The sequence below is a fragment of the Sarcophilus harrisii genome, chromosome 2, assembly GCF_902635505.1.
Source record: "Sarcophilus harrisii chromosome 2, mSarHar1.11, whole genome shotgun sequence".
NCBI classification, from domain to species: Eukaryota; Metazoa; Chordata; class Mammalia; order Dasyuromorphia; family Dasyuridae; genus Sarcophilus; species Sarcophilus harrisii.
The window spans coordinates 531336111-531355797 of NC_045427.1; the positions used below are offsets into that span (position 1 = coordinate 531336111).

A 19687-nucleotide genomic window follows, 5' to 3' on the forward strand; every position below is an offset into this window, starting at 1 on the left:
ATTTGCCATACCTTGATGTAGAGAGTCTGGCAGGTACTAATCTCCTAATTCATAACTGTACCCTCTGTGTCTTTAGCCTTTTAACCCATCCTGAACATTGTTGCTGATGAACTGTCTTTAAAGCAAGCTCTGCTAATGTCATATACAACCTCTTCACCAAAAATCTCACCTTTGGTTTCCTGCTACTAACTGAATCAGGTACAGATTCCTTGGCCTCACATTCAAGTGCTACGTAATTTGATTCCCCCTTTCTTTCTGCTCCTATCTCTTACTATACCTCATTCCATATCCTATATCCTGAGACTAGAAATTACTCCTTTCCATTCCCCTAAATATTAAAGATTTTCCCTTTTTGCCTAAAAATGCCCCTCTCCCCTTTGTTCTTTCCCCACAGCTTTACTAGCCTAATTTTAGGTAAGACCAAACTTGGTTGCCATCTCCATGAAGCATTCCTTTAGCTCTCCAACTTTGAAATAATTTTCCTCTATCATACTTGTTATTATACTTTTGCAGTTTGTGCTGTATAAAAGTACAGCACAGTACAGTAAAATATAAGTTCAAGATTGGTTACTCATTTCATTTTCCCTTTACATACTGAGTGCCTAGGAGAGTACCATGTACACATTGGTATTTAATACATGTATATAGAATTAAGTTGAGATATTTACATCTCTCATTAAAATGTAGGTTCTATTAAGACCGGGACCTCCTTCATAGGATCAAGCACTGTACTTTGCCTACATATATATATATATTCAGTAAGTGTTGAAATAAGGAATCTGACCTCTAAATAGAATTTTATTTTCAAGAGATCTTAATCTTATTAGAGAATTAGCTTTTTAAAGATTTTTTTTAAAAAAAGTTTAAATCAGAACTTTATACTATTTGAGCCAACTTAACTAACAAATAGCTTGATAACTATAATAAAGCTCATAATTCTTATAAGCAGATAGGATTTTTGCTTGTGAGATTAATCTTGATAATCCTAAAGAAAGGTAGTTGGACTTTTAATATTTTTATTTTTTTCCTTTCAATATTTTCTCTCATTTCCTGCCAGTGAAGTAGGATGCAAAACCATTATTAAAGTTTTATATATATAGCCAAGCAAAACAAATTTTCCCATTAGCCATGTCCAAAATCAAATGTCTCAATCTGCATCTTGAATCCATTACTTATCTGTAAGGAGGTGGATAGCAGAACCATAAGCAGTCAAGGATTTTTTTGCCTACTATATAGTAGGTGCTATATTTTGCTATGTTTTTGAGATACAAAAGAAAACATTTTTGTTCTCAAGGAACATTTTGTTCTCATGGTCTAATGGAAGAGACAATGTGAAAACAACTATGTACTGCTGATGTACAGGATAAATTTAGAGGTAGCCAAAAGAGGAAAGATACTAATAATAAAGGAGATTGGGAAAGGATTTTTTTCTTTTTTTTTTTTCTTATAGCTTTTTATTTATAAGATATATGCATGGGTAATTTTTCAGCATTGACCTTTGCAAAACCTGTTTCAACTTTTCCCCTCTTTTCCCCCACCCCCTTCCCTAGATAGCAGATAGACCAATACATGTTAAATATGTTAAAGTATATGTTAAATACAATATATATATGCATATCCATACAGTTATTTTGCTGCACAAGAGAGGTTAAGTAACATATTTTCTTCTAATTTTTTTATAATCTCATTCTTTATGCCTAGATCATGAACCCATTTTGACCTTGTCTTGGTATACAGTATTAAGTGTGGGGCCATGCCTAGTTTCTGCCATACTAATTTCCAATTTTCCCAACAGTTTTTTGTCAAATAGTGAATTCTTATCCCAAAAGCTGGGGTCTTTGGGTTTGTCAAACACTAGATTATTAAAGTTATTGACCGTTTTGTCCTTTGAACTTAACCTATTCCACTGATTAACTAGTCTATTTCTTAGCCAATACTAAATGGTTTTGGTGACTGCTGCTTTATAAAATAGTTTTAGATCTGGTACAGCTAGGCCACCTTCATTTGATTTTTTTTTTTCATTAGTTCCCTTGAAAGTCTTGACCTTTTGTTCTTCCAGATGAATTTTGTTGTTATTTTTTCTAGGTCATTTAAAATACTTTTTTGGGAGTCTGATTGGTATAGCACTAAATAAATAGATTCGTTTAAGTAGTATTGTCATCTTTATTTTATTTGCTCGGCCTATCGAAGAGCACTTAATATTTTTCCAATTGGTTAGATCTGACTTTATTTGTGTGGAGTGTTTTATAGTTTTGTTCATATAGTTCATGACTTTTCCTTGGCAGATAGATTCCCAAATATTTTATACTATCGACAATTACTGTAAATGGAATTTCTCTTTGTATTTTTAACTGTTGGATTTTATTAGTGATATATAAGAATGCTGATGATTTATGTGGGTTTATTTTGTATCCTGCAGCTTTGCTAAAGTTGTGAATTATTTCTTATAGCTTTTTAGTAGAATCTCTGGGATTCTCTTAAATATACCATCATATCATCTGCAAAAAGTGATAATTTGGTTTCCTCATTACCTACTCTAATTCCTTTAATCTCTTTCTCTTATTGCCAAAGCTAGCATTTCTAATACAATATTGAATAGTAATGGTGATAGTGGACAACCTAGTTTCTCTCCTGATTTTATTGGGAATAGTTCCAGTTTATCCCCATTACATATGATGCTTATTAATGGTTTTAAATAGATGTTATTGACTATTTTAAGGAAAAGTCCATTTATTCCTATACACTCAAGTGTTTTTAGTAGGAATGGATGTTGGATTTTTATCAAATGCTTTTTCTGCATCTGTTGAGGTGATCATATGGTTTTTGTTGATTTGGTTATTGATATAGTCAATTATGCTAATAGTTTTTCTACTATTGAACCAGCCCTGCATTCCTGGTATAAATCCTACTTGGTCATGGTGTATTATCCTAGGGATGATTTTCTGTAATCTTTTTGCTAATATTTTATTTAAGATTTTTGCATCAATATTCATTAGGGAGATTGGTCTATCATTTTCTTTCTCTGTTTTTGTCCTACCTGGTTTAGGTACCAGTACCATGTCTGAGTCATAAAAGAAATTTGGTAGGAGTTCTTCATTCCCTATTTTTTTCAAATAGTTTATATAACAATGGAGTTAATTATTCTTTAAATATTTGGTAGAATTCACATGTAAATCCATCTGGTCCTGAGGATTTTTTCTTAGGGAGTTGATTAATAGCTTGTTCTATTTCTTTTTCTAAAATGGAACTATTTAAGCAATTTATTCTTCCTCTGTTAATCTGGGCATCCTTTATTTTTGAAGGTAGTCATCCATTTCACTTAGGTTATCCAATTTATTGGCATAAAGTTGGGCAAAGTAACTCCTAATTATTGTTCTTACTTCCTATTCATTGGTGGAAAGTTCTCCCTTTTCATTTTTAAGACTAACAATTTGATTTTCCTCTTTCCTTTTTCTAATCAAATTTACCAAAGGTTTGTCTATTTTGTTGTTTTTTTTTCATAAAACCAACTCTTAATTTTATTTGTAAATTTAAAATAGTTTTTTATTAATTTTATTAATTTCTCCTTTTAATTTTAGAATTTTAAGTTTAGTATTTGGGGATTTTTAATTTTCTCTTTTTTTTTAGCTTTTTAAGGTATAAGCCCAATTCATTGATCTTCTCTTTCTCTAGTTTATTCAAGTAAACCTCTAGAGATATAAAATTTTCCCTTATTACTGCTTTGGCTGCATCCCACAAATTTTGGCATGTTGTCTCATTGTTGTTATTGTCTTGGGTGAAATTATTGTCTCTATGATTTGCTGTTTCACCTGTTCATTCTTTAGGATGAGATTATTTAGTTTCCAATTATTTTTTGGTCTATTTACCCCTAGCTTTTTATTGAATGTCGTTTTTATTGCATCATGATCTGAAAAGAATGCATTTACTATTTCTGCCTTTCTGCATTTAATTTTGGGATCTTTATGTCCTAATATAGGGTCAATTTTTGTATAGATTCAATGAACTGCTGAGAATAAAGTGTACTCCTTTCTGTCTCCATTCAGTTTTCTCCAATGATCTATCATACCTAACTTTTCTAATATTCTATTTACCTCTTTAACTTCTTTCTTATTTGTTTTATGGTTTGATTTATCTAATTCTGAAAATGCAACATTGAGATCTCCCACTATTATAGTTTTACTCTTTATTTCTTCTTGCAACTCTCTTATCTTCTCCTTTAGGAATTTAGATGCTGTATCACTTGGTGCATATATGTTTAGGATTGATATTGCTTCATTGTCTATGCTACCCTTTAGCAAGATATAGTTTCCTTCCTTATCTTTTTAGATTAATTTTTGCTTTTGCTTGATCTGAGATAAGGATGGCTACCCCTGCTTTTTTGACTTCACCTGAAGCATAATAGATTCCACTCCAGCCTTATACCTTTACTCTGTATGTACCTTCCTGCTTTAAATGTGTTTCCTGTAAATAACATATTGTTGGATTCTGGCTTTTGATCCAATTTCCTATCCATCCTCCTTTATGGGAAGAGTTCATCCCATTCACATTTATGGTTAAAACTACTAATTCTGTATTTCCTGCCATCTTATTATCCCCAGATTATGCTTTTCTTTTTCTTTCCCCCCTAACCTCCTCCCCAGTATTAAACTTATGGGCACCACTTGCCTCTTGCAGCTCTCCCTTTTTAGAATCCCTCCTACCCCCTTGGAGTTCCTTCCCCTTTCTTATACCTTTCCCTTATTTTTTCTATATTACCTTTTATGTAACCTTCTCTTTTTCTGGGAAAGGATTTTCATAGAAAGTGGTGTTTAAACTAGAATTTAAAGGAAGCCATAAGACCCATGAGATAAAAGATGGAGAGAAGAATTCCAGGCATGGGAGATAGCCAGAGAAAATGACTGATGCCAAGATGGGAATGCCTTAAGAGAAACCAGACCAAATGGGGTCCATTAGAAAAATAGGGGTCCAGATTAAGATGGGTTTTTAAACTCCAGATTTTTTATTTGATTCTGTAGGTGATAGGGAGCCATGGTCATTTGAATAAGGAAGTCATGTGTTCACATTTGTGCTTTTAAGAAGCACATATGTGCTTTAACAGCTGACTAAAAAATTGCATTGGAATGGGTAGAAAACTGGCAGGAGACCAGTCAGCAGGCTTTTGCAAGAGTCTGGGTGTGAGGTGATGAGGGCCCGAACCAGGATGGCAGTGTGAGAAGACACAGAGGCTCATATAAGATGTTTTAAAGGTAAAATTACAGAAGTAAAGCAGCAGATTGAATTTGAGAGAGGAAAGTAGAAAGTGAAGATAACAGAGTGAGATATTAGATAACTGAGAGAATGATGATAGCTTAAATGATAAGAAATTTGAGAGACAATTCAGTTTTGAACAAGTTGAATTTAAGATAGGTACTATATATTTGGAGATAGGAAATCAGGGCCAGTAAGTTGATCTGAGAATTATTAGCATTGCAATGATTAAATCCATTGGAATTGATGAGACCATCAGAGGAAAAAAAGAAAATGGCTTAGTATAGAACCTCATGGGATATCCTTTATTAGTGGGTGTGATTTTGACAAAGACACAGCAAGAGAGATAGCAATAGTTATATGTAAGGTAAATCGGGATATAATAGTCACAAAAACCTAGAGAAAAACGAAAAAAGATGATCAACATTGAAACTCTAGAGAACTTAAGAAGGATGAATGTTGAGAAAAGATCATTAAATTTGGCAATTATGTGATCATTTGTAAACTCAGAGCCCATTTAAAGGATTTTCTAGTAAATGTTTAACAACTATTTCTCAGACTACACTTTTTAAAAAGTTTTTTTAATGTTTTATTTTTCTTAGTTACATGTAAAACAATTTTTTTTACATTTGATTTTAAAATTTTGAGTTTCAGATTCTCTCCCATCCCATCCCCTCATTGAGAAGGCAAATGTGAAGTTATGCAAAATATTTCCACAAAAGTCATGTTATGAAAGAAAACATAGATCTTCTTAAGATTAGAATCTTAAAATAAATAAATTTAAAAAATAAAACCCTCAAAAAAAAAGTATAAAAATGCTTCAGTCTGTATTCAGACACAATCTTTTTCTGGATATAGATAGCATTTTTCATATGTCCTTCAGAGAAGTCTTGGATCATTCTATTGCTAAGAATAGCAAAGTCATTCACAGCTGATCATCTTAGAACATTGCTATTACTTTGTACACAGTACATTTCACTTTGCTTGAGTTAATGGTGGATTTTCCAGGTTTTTTTTTTTTCTGAAAGCATCCTGCTCATTTCTTATAAAACAATAATATTCCATTATAATCACATAGGACAATTCAGTCATTCTCCAATTGATGGACATTCCCTCAGTTTCCAATTTTTTGCCCTAAGAAGATAGCTGCAATAAATATTTTTGTGTACATAGGTCCTTTTCCTTTTTTTTATCTTTTGGAATTCATGCCTAGAAGTGGTATTGTTAATTCAAAAGATATGTATGATTTTAGAGGGCATAATTCATATTTTTGATAACTTATCAGTTGGGGAATTAGTTTTTTTTTGTACATTTGAGAAAAGAGACCTTCAGAGAAACTTGCTTCAAAATTCTTTTCACAATTTCTATTGCTATTTCCCTCCATTAGTTCTATTCTGTCTCTCTCTTCACCTCATCTCTCCTGAAAAGTGTTTTGCTTTAGAATACACTTTTAAGTTTCATTTGCATTAACATTTTCTCTATCATCTTTTAAATATAAGTAATTAGCATAACTAAATCAAGCTGTGATTTGTAGTTAATTTGCTGATTTCTGAAGTAACAATGTTCACGTGAAGTTTTAATCGGCAAGCTGATAATGAGCTGCTTGTGCCCACTCCTAGCCATTTGGGTTGAGTGTTGAAGTTGGAAACCAAACTAGAAAGGGTTAAGAGAAAAAGAAAGGAGGAGGAACTGATTGAGGATAACCTACTCAAGGAATTTAGCCAAAAAATGGAAGAGAAATGTGAGAAGATATTTTGTGTATGGATGGACCAAGTGAAGGTTTTTTGAGATGATGGAGATTATTTATAGATACCAGGAAGATACTGAACATGAATACAAGAATGCGGATGCTAGAGGGAGCAGTCTGCTCCAGAAGACAATATGATGTTTTTTCTTTCTCCTTACCAATGGGCCAGGCCAAGAGACTGCTGAAGGATGGAATACTGTTTCCTTCCCAGGCTGTTAGGAATAGGGCAGGATAGCTGAGAGGCCAAAGAAGCACTAAGTAAGGATACTAGCCTGATGGAATGACATTTCTGCCCATTTCTTTCTGACAGGAAGAAATTGGGCAAATATCCTGAACCTGGGAAGAGGCCCAGCAGGGGGACTAGAATGGTGATTGTTTCTCTCCATATCCTGCAGTTTGAAAGAGGGCAAGAAAGGGAACTGGCTTTCAAGAGAATGGGTGGTCCTCAATGCTAATGTCCTCTTGGGAATCATTATTGATTCAATACTTAATATCAAATATCAGACTTCTTAATTTTGAAATGTTTGCTTTTATGTTATTGTTGTTATTCTATAAATTAGTCTCCAGATCTTATTCACTTCGCTTTGCATCATTTCAAACAACTAGGTTTCTCTGAACTTATCCTTAACTATTTTCTTTTTCAAATTTTCCCACTTGATGGGCATCTGTTTGGTTTCCAGTTTTTTGCTACCATAAAAAATGCTGTTAAAATATTTTTGTACATATGGGTCCTTTTCTTCTTCTTCTTCTTCTTCTTTTTTTTTTTTTTGCATCTCTTCGGGTTATAGAATTGTGGAAAAGCTGGGTCAAATGGTATGCCACAGTTTATTGTCTTTTGGGGTCTTTGGGGGTTCTAAATTGCTTTTCGGAATTGCTGGAGTAGTTCACAGCTTCACCAATAGTGTATTAATATATTTGTTATGGAAACCTTCCAACATTTGTCATTTTCCTTTTTTTGTCATCTAGGTGGGTAAAATCTTAAGAATTGGGAAGCTAGATGTAATAATTAGATATGATAGAAAATCATTCTTACATTTTATGTCACAGATAATTCATTGAAAGTTAGAAACTCAGGAATTCTCAGTAATTGACTCTAGTTACTTATTTGTAATTTTACCTTTATTATTTGCAAAAGGAATTGTTTTAACTGCACCAAATGCTAAAAAATATAAAGTCACATTATACTGAGGATTGGATTGTGTACTGATAAAAAATGGAATCATAATATTGGTGGTTTGTTGCCTTTATACATTTAGTGCTCATATTTTGCGCCCTCCCATGTTTTGCAATAAACTTTTGTCATTACTAATAATATTTATAATTTCATATAATTTTTTCACTTCTGTTGATAAAATTCTATTTCTTCTGAAAACAGCTGAACACAAAATTATCTAGATTTAAAATGAATTTTATCTCATGTGCATGAGAATGATCCTGGATCAAAAACTTTTTTCCTTTTTATAATAAATATATAATTTTGCTTTTCTCCCCCTTCAAATGGAGTATCCTAATATTTGGGAAGAATACAGAATAAAACCATTAAGAGGAATGCCAAGTTAATGCATATCATTCTTTTTCCTGTGTTATTTCATGGAAAAGTTTAGGCATTCATACAACTAAGTTTGAGAGAACAGTCTGACTAATGATTGAAGGCTGTGGAATTTTAAAACACGAGTCTACATTAAAAATGAAAATAGCCCAATTTATAGAAGTGGTGATACAGAACAGATTGTTAGGATAATTCTAACATTTGTGCTTCTTTAGGTGCTTGAGGTTCTCGGCTTTCATTCTCATTTTTCATTTGAGACATATAACACTAATACTATACAACCTTATTGCATATTCACATGCTTTTAAAATTATGCAATAAATTATAAAGGCAGAAATATTTTTCTAAGCCTATTTTTTATTTGATTGATAGGAGCAATTAAAAAATCCTAAAATTTCTCTAATCATGTATTTTAATGTTTTCCTTCTTATTTAAGAAAATGGTCTACTAGTGTAAACTTGTGTTCTGATTTTGATTTTTCCAGTAAATTGTGAGTCTTAGGTGTTATTTCCCTCTGTGCATTTGAGAATAAAATGCTTCCTTTTTAATAGAAATTTAAAAAGATACATCATGTTTTACTAGTTTTTTTTAGTAGAATAGTCTTTTATTAGATAAATGAATTACAACCTTGAAATACTCACAACTTTTTAATATATAAATGTATACATAGAAGGAACAATGGCTTGTGAATTTTTTTTTTAATTTGGCAATAGAACATTCCCTCACTTTGTGGGTAGTTTTTATTATAAATTAATAGTGTATGGAATCCTTGCAACAGAAACAGCATTTGGGAGTAATCAAGTTTTATAAATTTAGCCTGATTGTCTAGAAGTTTTTGTCAGTATTTTAAGACATTTGAAGGTCTTAGTGTTAGTATTTGCGTAATGTAGTGTTTGATAAAAGGCTAAATTGGTAAAATGCTAGCCTTGGAGCCAGGCAGACATGGTTTTAGGGCTCCTCTCTAACATACTATGTGACCCAGCAAGTTATTTAACTCTCAGTCTTCTCCAGTCAATAAGTTATAGAAAAGGTGCTTAGAAGCATTGGTAGAAGTTTCCTCTTGTTGGAGTTCTTTAGACAAATAAAATCATAGCTTCTAACCCCTTCTTTATACCTGACATATACCACAGATTTCGTAAAAGGACCATTCACTTGTGACTCTTGCTGCATTCCTGTTTGCATGGTGATATTTCTTTTAAAAATGTAGTAAAAAAGAAGTGAACATTATTATATATTGCACATTAATAGTAAAAGGATGGCAGGGATATACATCCCAGAGATTTGTCATTCCATTAATTTCAGGTCACTGGTGACACATATGCATTGTAGGAGGTTAAATACACAAACACAGTATATACTATTTACAACATTGATATGCAAAGCAGATGGTGGTAGAATTCTTTTGTGTTGGATGAATCTGTCTCATTGTTTTTATTGGATGTGAACAAGTTAGGTAAAAAATATCAAGGGAAAAGGATGTGAATCAATCAACAAGTGTATTTCTTATCCTGTGCTAAATGGCACTGTGCTAAGGGCTGGGGAAAGAAAAAGGGGAAAAGGTCCATTCTCTTAAGGGAATTACACTTTAATAGAGGAGGCAGCATATATAGAGAGAAGTGTGTATATAAACTACACAGAATGATTACAAGGTCATTTTAGAAGGTCAAGCAAAACTTTAAAAAGAATATGTTTAAAGCCAAGAGGGACTAAGAACATAAAACATTGCATGGCAGAGTCAGAATGGGCTTTAAAACATAGTACATGAAATATTAGAGCTGAAAGGAAGTGTGGCATTGGCGTTCTTACCATCCAATAACAGTACTGAAATCCTAATTTTAGATATGAGAACAATGAGACCCAAACAAAGAAAATGACATAGTAAGTGGTAGAGTCATAATTCAAACCCACATCTGACATCACATTTAAGATTCCTTCCACTGCACTATGCTTCATTCTGTATTGGCTCAGGAGTCAAAGAAAATTAACATTCTAGTACTTAATTCTTGCCACTGATAACATGTAATTTTAGATAAATCATTTCATTTGTTTCTGTTTTGACTTATTGAAAAGGGAGATAGTGTTTGTCTTACTTATTCTTAAAGAATATTTTTTAAAATGAGCTATATTTTTCCTACTGCCCAAGTTATTCCCTGGTAGTAAGCAAAAGATGACCACTTGAGCATATTAATTTATTAAGGATATTAGAAAATATCCTTAATGCATTATAGATAATTTGAGAAGTAATTTAGGCATCAAAATCTACGCAGTTTTGGGAGAACTGTTGAAACTTGTAAAAAGTTAATTTAATTAGATTATTGTAGAGTATTTTGTGCTGTGACCATTTAATAAATTTTCAGTAGAATAGAAAAGTGTCTATTGGAAAAAAACAATCTATGTTAAATATTTTTTGGAAAGTACATGGTATTTGTAGGGCAGAAAAGTATCTTTTTCCTAGTTCATTTAGTATTTTGCATTTTTTAAACATATTGATATGTGCTTAGGTGTCTGTTTCTCCATGTTAAATCTACATCTTTATTAATATAAAACGAAGGGAATGGCAGAATCATTCCAAGATGTAAAATCAAATCACTGCAGTATTTGCAGATTATGGAAGCAATGGGCCACAGCTTTTATCCTGCAAGTGTGATTTATGGGTGATTTTTACTACTGCCATGTGTGACCATATTAGGATTTTTGCATGAGCAAAATTAGAAGTTTCACAATAGAGTTTCACCATCAAGAAGTATAAGTACAACTTCTATCAATAATTTTATGTTGCTTTTTTAGGAAGCATAACAATCTCACTGTGTGACTTCAAAGACCAAAATATTTTTCTTTTTTTTTATTATTAAAGCTTTTTGTTTTCAAAGCATATGCACAGATAATTTTTCAGCATTGATCCTTACATAGCCTTGTGTTCCAAATTTTTCCTTCTTTCCCCCTTCCCTCTCCCCTAAATGGCAAGTAATCCAATATGTTATACATGTCAAAATATGTTAAATCCAATATATGTAAACATATTTGTACAATTAAAAGATTTTTTTTCTAAATCCTTTAGCACTTACTGTTTTTACTGCTCTATTAGTACATTACATACCATGTTATTCTCTCCTTGTATTATCCAACTGAAAATAAAATATCATTGTAAAATATTAATACAATTCTGTCTTTCCTGATTAATACATGTTGATCCTTTTCTCCTCAACTATTCTATGAATTTCTTGTGAAACTTTGCTTCCTAGCAAAGATTTAGAAGGAGAAATATAGTCATTCAAAAATCTTTTCCAATATTGATAAGTAGAAAGATGATAGAAAGTATTTGTTGTCAAAGACTCTTTGCTTATTGCTTCTTATCTATCTGTACACATTTCTATTTTGTATATATGTCTCTTTCTAAACTTTTATGTATTTATCAAGTTTGTGTATCTTCTTCTTTATTTAGTTTAATTTAAGAAAAAAAAATTGTAGTATTATAACTTTAGAGTTATAAGAGCCTAAGAGATCTTGTGGTCCAATATCTCTTGTTTATGGTTACTTTATAGAATCATATAATTTTAGATGGAGAAGAGATTTCAGTGACCCAAAAGGAGACCCTAGTATACCCTTGAAATGGTCATGCAGACCCTTTTAATGAGCTCCAATGAGGGGGAATACAATACCACTTTCTATTTTTAGTCAGCTCTAATTGTTAGGAAATTTCTCCTTAATATCAAGTCCCCTCCCCTTTGAAATTTCTATTCATTGATTCAGATTCTGCCCAGTGTAGCCAGCTGGAAGAAGCTTAATACATCTTCCATATGATAGCTCTTTGAATATTTGAATATAGTTCTAATGGATTTCTCTTTCCTGGGGTGCAAATTTCTAATCCCTAATATGACATGGTTGTCCTCTGGATTTCTTCATTTTAATAATGTCATTTTTAAACTGTGGCACTCAGAATTGAATGCAATATTCTACAAGTGGTCTAAGCCAATGGTAAGAGTTCCTGAAGGGCAAGAAAATTTTCACTTTTTTTGTACCCTTAAGAGTGTTTGGTATAATTTAGGTATTAATACATGCTTTATTGAATGAATGATTACTATGGAAGGATTATCATCTTCCTATTCCTCGAAACTATAACTTTCAAAGCAATTCAAGATCATTTTAGCTTTTTTGGGTGCCCTATTATACTGATAACTCATGTTGAATTTATAGTATCCCAATCCCCAAAGATCTTTGTTTTTTCCTGAAAACTTTTCACTCTAACTATGTCACCATATCTTGATCCCAGTACGAGCCCTTCATCTTATTAGAGTCAGCTCAGTGATCTGGTTTATCAAGATAAATTTGGATCTTGTCATCCAGTATGTTAGTTATCCTTTCTTGTTTTGTCTCACCTGCAATACTGGATAATTATTGATGAGGAAATCTGATGTTTAGAAAGGTCAAGAGACTTGCCCATCATCCCACAGTATTCAAACTTAGATTCTCTGGCTATAGAACAGCTATACCACGGTGCCCCAAAATAATTTGTCTTTTACTGAATTGCATTGTAATTGTGTGTGTTGTGTTTTTTTATGTATATTTCTGCATGGCTTCTGCTGTCCTTAGTTTCTACTTTTGAAAAATGAAGATAATAGTAATATCTATTTTGTAGAGTAGTTGTGTGGATAAAATGAGATGATAATTGTTAAGCACTTTGCAAACCTCAAAGAATTTTACCTTTCTTCAGGTTGTCCTGCTGACTCTATCTAGACAATAAAAAACTATTCATCCTGGAAACTATTATTTTCATTGGAAATACCTTCAGCCTCCCTTCCTCCTATTTCCCCCCACTTCCAAGGCCTGCTGCTCTGATTGACTGCTTCCGTCCAGGACCTCCACTTTAAGAAAGGGGTCCAGAATGACCATGTGTTCATTTCTCTTCAGGATGCACTGCTGTCTCATCTGCGAAGTACTTTCTTTGCCAATTCTCAGTGCTGGATATCTTTATCTCCTAAACTCCCACACCCAATTTTCAGCTTTCTTTTATGTTTTTTATGTGTTTTCCTATTAGAATGTAAATTCCTTGAGGTCAGGAGTTGTTTCTGTCTGTTTTATTCGTATTTGCAAGACTAAGCCCAGTGAATTCTGGCACATAGCAAGCACTCAGTACATGCTTGTTGACTGGTACCAATTGTGTGGTAGATTTAAAGGTGCTTTTGTAAATTTTTGTTAATACATATGCCAGCACAATGCCTGGAACATAGTAGGTGCTTAGCAAATGTTAATTGATTGCTTTTGGCAGCATTGCTATAGCTCTGTTGTATAACTCATAATGTTTCTTTTCTAAAAATACTTTGCCAGAAGTATTTAATGAACACCTACCATGTAAGTTTAAAGAATAGTATTAAATACTATTTCATAGGACTTTGAAAAATGGTATATGTAGCTTTTGACTTCTCAAAGGTTATACTTTAGTTAGGAAATAAACTATACACAACTGAAGCAACCTGAGATAAGTTTTAAAAGCATGTCAGTATCCTATTAAATATTAAACAATGAAAGGATTTTGTTAGTGTGGCTACTGGTTGCACAAACACACATCATAACTTCTCTACAGAATGATGGTTTATGAGAATTGTGACGACTGGGAATTCAACACCTTGTGGCCAACATGAAGAAGAGGCTTTCCAAACTTAGCTAAGCTGGTCTTTAGACTTCAGACATACTGTACATTAGTGGACTTGAGGTCAATTATTTGAATCCCCTTAGTGTAACGGTACTTGAAACCACTCCAGAAAAAAGTGGAGCTGGAATTAACAAAGGAAAACTTCCTAATCTAGGCAATAATTGATCTGTTTCAATAACTGCCTCCCCCTCCCCACACACATTTACTCTCTCTCATTTTCTACCACCATCCTGACATCCCTGCACATTATATTATTGAGATCCTTTATAAATTCATGTACAATCTTATTCTTCTGTTCCACATTGTATGTGAAAATGTTTTGTGTATATGTGTGTGTATGTATGTATGTGTGTGTATGTGTTTTAGAATTTTTTAAAATGAGAAAAAAGTGAACATGCACAAGAGAAATTAAATAAACCTCCTTGGAGTCTCAGCTTATGTCATGTGTTCCATTGTAACAAGTAAAAAACCAAAAACTTCCCAGACACAAACTTCCCAGTCCAGATGACACAAGACACAAGACCATCTCATATAATGGAAAGACCACTGCATTGAGTCATAGGATCCAAGTTAAAATTTAGTTTCTACTACATACTACCCATGTGATATTGAGCAAATCCCAACATCTCTCTCCCTGAGTTTTCCCATCTATAAACTTTTGTGGGGGCAAAATTATATGAGTAGCTGAATAATTTTATATTCCTATTTACTAATGTAATTCCTTGAATATGGTAGTGGCTAACTTATTAAAGTGAGCTTTGTGAGTAGTTTCAAAAAAGTTTTATTGATAGGTTTTATTTATGTTATAAACATTTACAGATTACTCCCACTCTTGTACCAAAACAAGTAAAACTTAACTATAGTCACCTTATCTGAAAGCGCATACAGCATTCCACATCTCTAGCATACTCCCAAATCGTTTTTAAAGTTGTTTTTATGAATTAATATAAACCTATTTTCTTTCCTTTTCATTTTCTACCTTGTAATTTCTTCTTTGTAAGATATATGAACTGTCAAACTAAACAAATTCCTTCTTTGTCTGCATGCATATGTACATACATACATAGTGCACATTCTACAAATATTGTTGTTAGTCTTTATTTTCAAAGAGAATCAATGATGTCAAAGGGTGATGTCTTAACCTGTGTGTGAATTGAATTTAAGTGAGGCAGAGCTGAGCAAAGTTGTTAACCTTACTCACTCTTCCAGAATCATTAAAGTCCAAGACAAGACAGGAGACTGGTGATGCTCCAGGATGTAGTATAGGACCAAGCTCTAGTTGCTCCAGAGCACCTGCTTTCTGCTTTCATGGTCTTTGGAACAAATTGCTTTTGTTTACTCTTTCTACTAGGGGAAGTCTTGGGGTAGACATCCCCCTAAATCACCCTATGGTTGGGGGTAATCAGTTACCTCCCAACCTGGTTTGCTCACCTGCCAAGACAGTTTTCCAGGGTGTGCCTTCTGTGTATACTAGTTTCTTGGAGGCACAGGTGAAAAATGGGTGGTAGGTGGACATCAAAAATGAATGAACAGGCCCTTATACGCGAGGTGTTTGTTCTCCCTGAAGAGTCCATACTTGATATGTATGTGTGTGCATTACATATTTGTATATATGGGTGTCTCATTGACTATATAAATCTATCTATAGTATGTCTCTTGAAAGACATCATCTTGATTATTTTCTATGAATGGTCTGTGATCTTGGAATTTAATTACTGTACATTTTGTATCGTGTGTGTGTGTAGAAATTACCTGCCCCCTATAGTCTAAAAGATAATTCTTTTTTTTTAATTTATGACTTACGCTAATATTTATGGAAAGACAAAGATTCCTTTTAAGTCAGAATTTCTTCTTTGTAATGGGCTGAAGCTCAAGTTGATGCACCGAGGTCCCAAGCACATGAAGCTAAATAGTAATTGGACCATACTCTATTAATATATATGCTTGGAGAAAGAATAGCCCCCACCCACTCTTTGTACAAGTCCTGATGTGTTGTATAGGAAATGACGATTTTGGTGGGTGGAGGCAGAGGGTGGAGAGAGAAGTAGAAAGAGAAGGCTGGCTGGCTTCTGGTCTGACTGGCTTCTTGACTCAGCTGCACATATTGCTATTGTGATCCCCCCTTCACCTTCAATCCCCCTTCACCTCCGATCCTTCTTCACCTCTACTGAGAATAAAGATTGAAGATTTTCCCTTAACCTGAATTCCTGACTCTGGCTACACAGTCATCACACTTCTTAAGAAAGTAGTCATTTTTGCAAGAGGACCTTTTGGTTTTTGATGTCTTTTTAAAACATGGAATATGAGAAACTCTTGTACTTCTAACCCTCTTATTTTCCCACATTAGTTAGCTCTAATTGCTAATCACTGCCTTCAAACTTAAACCCACCTATACTTAAAGATGATGCCTGGGTCTAGGCAAAAAATACACAGGATTCTTTGACATCCGCCCCCCCAAGTTTTCATTTCAGCATCAAGCTCTGTCCTTTTCTTGGTACTCTTTGCCTGTTCCCTAGGCTCTTGGTCTAGGTTCTGACTTCTATGCCCAATCCTGATCCCTGCTAATGTGATTCCCAACCAATCTTGCCAACATTAACCTGCTTTCCAATTTCTCCTTTCCTTATCTGACTATCATGGACTTGAACATTTGTTTGTCTAGACCTACTAGATCCCTCCTACTACTCTTCTAGGTATCTGCTTTTGGCTTTTCCTAGTCAGCTTTGTCTCCTTTGTGACCCAAACCCCAGAATAAAATGAAAAGAATAATAGCTTCTATTTTGTAGGAATGATATCAAAATAAATATCACATACTTAAAATTCCTATCATGAAAACTATAATCTGTTGGAACTTTTATGTTCACAAGAAGCTCCTTAAGAGAGATTAATAATCTCATTATAAAATATACTTTGCAAAGTATACTGAAAAAGAATCATAAGTACCTATCATTTTGATTCTAAATGCTAGAATTTCCCTTGACAAGGCAGTGGTTAAGCCTTTACCAATTTTTCTTCTTTAAACCAAATTTATTAGTGAAATCTGAGAAGATGGTGTTTCTTATTTAAGCATCTAAAACTGGCACTTTCTATTTTTTGTCTTTAGATGGGCTCATAGGCCCACTATTAGAGCACATTAAAAGTAAGGAGAGGTTTAAGGAGACAAGTACAGCCCAATGAGAAGACTATGAATCAAGCTTGCCAATGTGGGCGTAAAACATTAGCCAAGAACATGAATCAACTTGCTGAGGGTTTTCCTCTTTGGAAAAGCACCTCTAAATATTCTGAGCCTCTGGTTGCATTTCATCTTCAGACATGAAAAAGGAAAAAATGGGCACAAAGAGGTGGTCCATCCAAAATAAATACTCTTGTATTTATATGTCCTTCTTCTTAGCCTATAAATTTGAAATATCCAAAACAAAAATGGGTGAATTAATAAATGAAAAAGTATTCATTAAATGTTTATTATGTGCCAAGCACTGCTTTTGTTATCATTAGGTCTTTTTTAAAAAAAAATCTTCCCATTTGCTTGGTGGTTATATTTTGAAGCTGAAAAAATAAAAAGCAAAGTGTATTATATATCTCATTGTAATAAGAATGTAAAATTAAATGCTTTTTTCATTTGCTTTATTAACTTAAAAGAATTTAAACAAATTTCATGGAAATAAGTCTCATTAAAGAGAGCAAATTTTATGTTTTATTCTTTATGCTACTACTTAACTTATATTTCAACCACTGTTTTGATGGTGTTTTTCAATAAGCTATGAGTTCTCTGTACACTCCCAGAACACACAATGCTATATAGTTGTCGAACCAGCTCATACAATGCAGTTGTGGACTGTATTTCAGGTTTTTCTCTTTCCTTTTTTCATTTTTATTGCAACCAACCCATCCTGTTCAACTGCTGACTAATGATTATGAGTATAAAAAAGGCTCCAAAATCTAGGGTACTTAATGTATTTTAAAATTTGGGGTCAGAACTTCAATTTTCTCTTTTCACATTGGTGAAACAGGAAGTGATTATCTGTGAGAACTCAAAACTTCACCCAGTCACTTTTCATCACGTCATTAATTGCTCTCAGTCAGAAATCTTGACTTGCAACTTTAGAGGGTGCGTCCCCAAAGAATTTCAAAGCTCAGAGATGAGGTGTGTTGATTTCTGTTGAGAATGAAGCTGGCATGAATGCTGAAAATCCATACCTCTGACGGCTTTTTGCTACTGAGGTGCATCATTGTGGACTGAAGTTTCAGAAAGGTAGGAACTTCTTTTATATGTTGTCAGCTAAGTAATAGAGAGAACTTTTAAATCTCACTAGATCTGATTGCTTTATCTTGAGAGTAATGACTGAAATTTTAATATCTTCAGTAATACCTTTTAGCCCAATGTTGGGATAGATTTGGAAAGAAAGAATTGAATATAAAGATATGATATTCACTAATTTTACATTAAAAGAATTATTAGTACATTATAACAATATTGAATCAAAACATTTGCTTCTAAACAGCTTTCCCCCTTCCTTATGTCTTAGGGCACCAAAATGATCCTTTGGTTAGTATAATATAATGTTGAACAAACTATTTCCAATAAACTCATTTATTAGGAAGTCTTTAATTCAAGAAATATTTAAAAGCATGAGATTATTTTAAGTATTTAAAATATTTCTGCAAATCAGAACTGGAAAGGACTTAAATCAAATTAAAATAACAGGTATTTCTGATCACTGAGAGGGAAAAGTGATTCTGCCTTAAGGAATAGAACATATGATGTCATGCATAGAAAAATTTTGTTGGTTATCGATTCCACCAAACTATCCATCTTGTGGTCTCAACAGAAAAATTAAAACTTTTCTCCCACTTTTTAGCAACTATTGAATACAAGGATCTTCTGTGGAAATGTCTATTTTCAGAAACATCATATATATGGAGCAATACAAGGACTGTTGTGGTCTTTTTACTCATTAATTATTTTCAATGGACTTTCTTACCATTAGGAAAGAAGATACAAGATCTTCTACTTTGGAATTCATCTGTAGAAATACTGAACCTTAAAGGAGTGAGTTCTTCAAAGGATGTATAGGACTATGTTACTCATTTAGGAATTAAAAACTTTCCCCCCTTATTTTTTCCCCCTTATTTCTTACTTTTTCCAATTAGAAAATGTTTTATTTTTTTTGACTGTGATGTACCTTGTTTGGAGAGCATTTGGAGAGAGCATATCCCACCCTATTTACACTTTTTGAATATCTTTTTACTTATAGAAGTTTCTGGACCCATCTAACAATGTTCGAATGCCTAGTATCTGAATTCTTCTCTGGTGCTGATCTCATATTTTCTACTAGCATCTTGTACAATGGGGCAGATAGGTGGCACAATGGATAGAGTGCCTGACCTGAACACAGGAAGACTCATATTCCTAAATTCAAATCTGGCTTCAGAATCTGGCCTCAGATATTTTAGTAGCTATGTGACCCTGGGCAAGTCATTTAACTCTATTTACCTC

The 19687-nt window shown here is 33.2% G+C and overlaps 1 protein-coding gene across 1 annotated transcript in view; it reads left to right on the top strand.

Annotated features, from left to right (window-relative positions):
* Positions 1-18280: 18280 nt before the first annotated feature.
* The window catches only part of CERS3 (ceramide synthase 3), a 95585-nt gene continuing 94178 nt past the window's right edge, over positions 18281-19687 (top strand). Inside the window, exon 1 of the mRNA XM_003755584.3 lies at positions 18281-18442. The gene's annotated coding sequence lies outside the window, so the exon portion shown is untranslated. The remainder of the gene's footprint in view (positions 18443-19687) is intronic.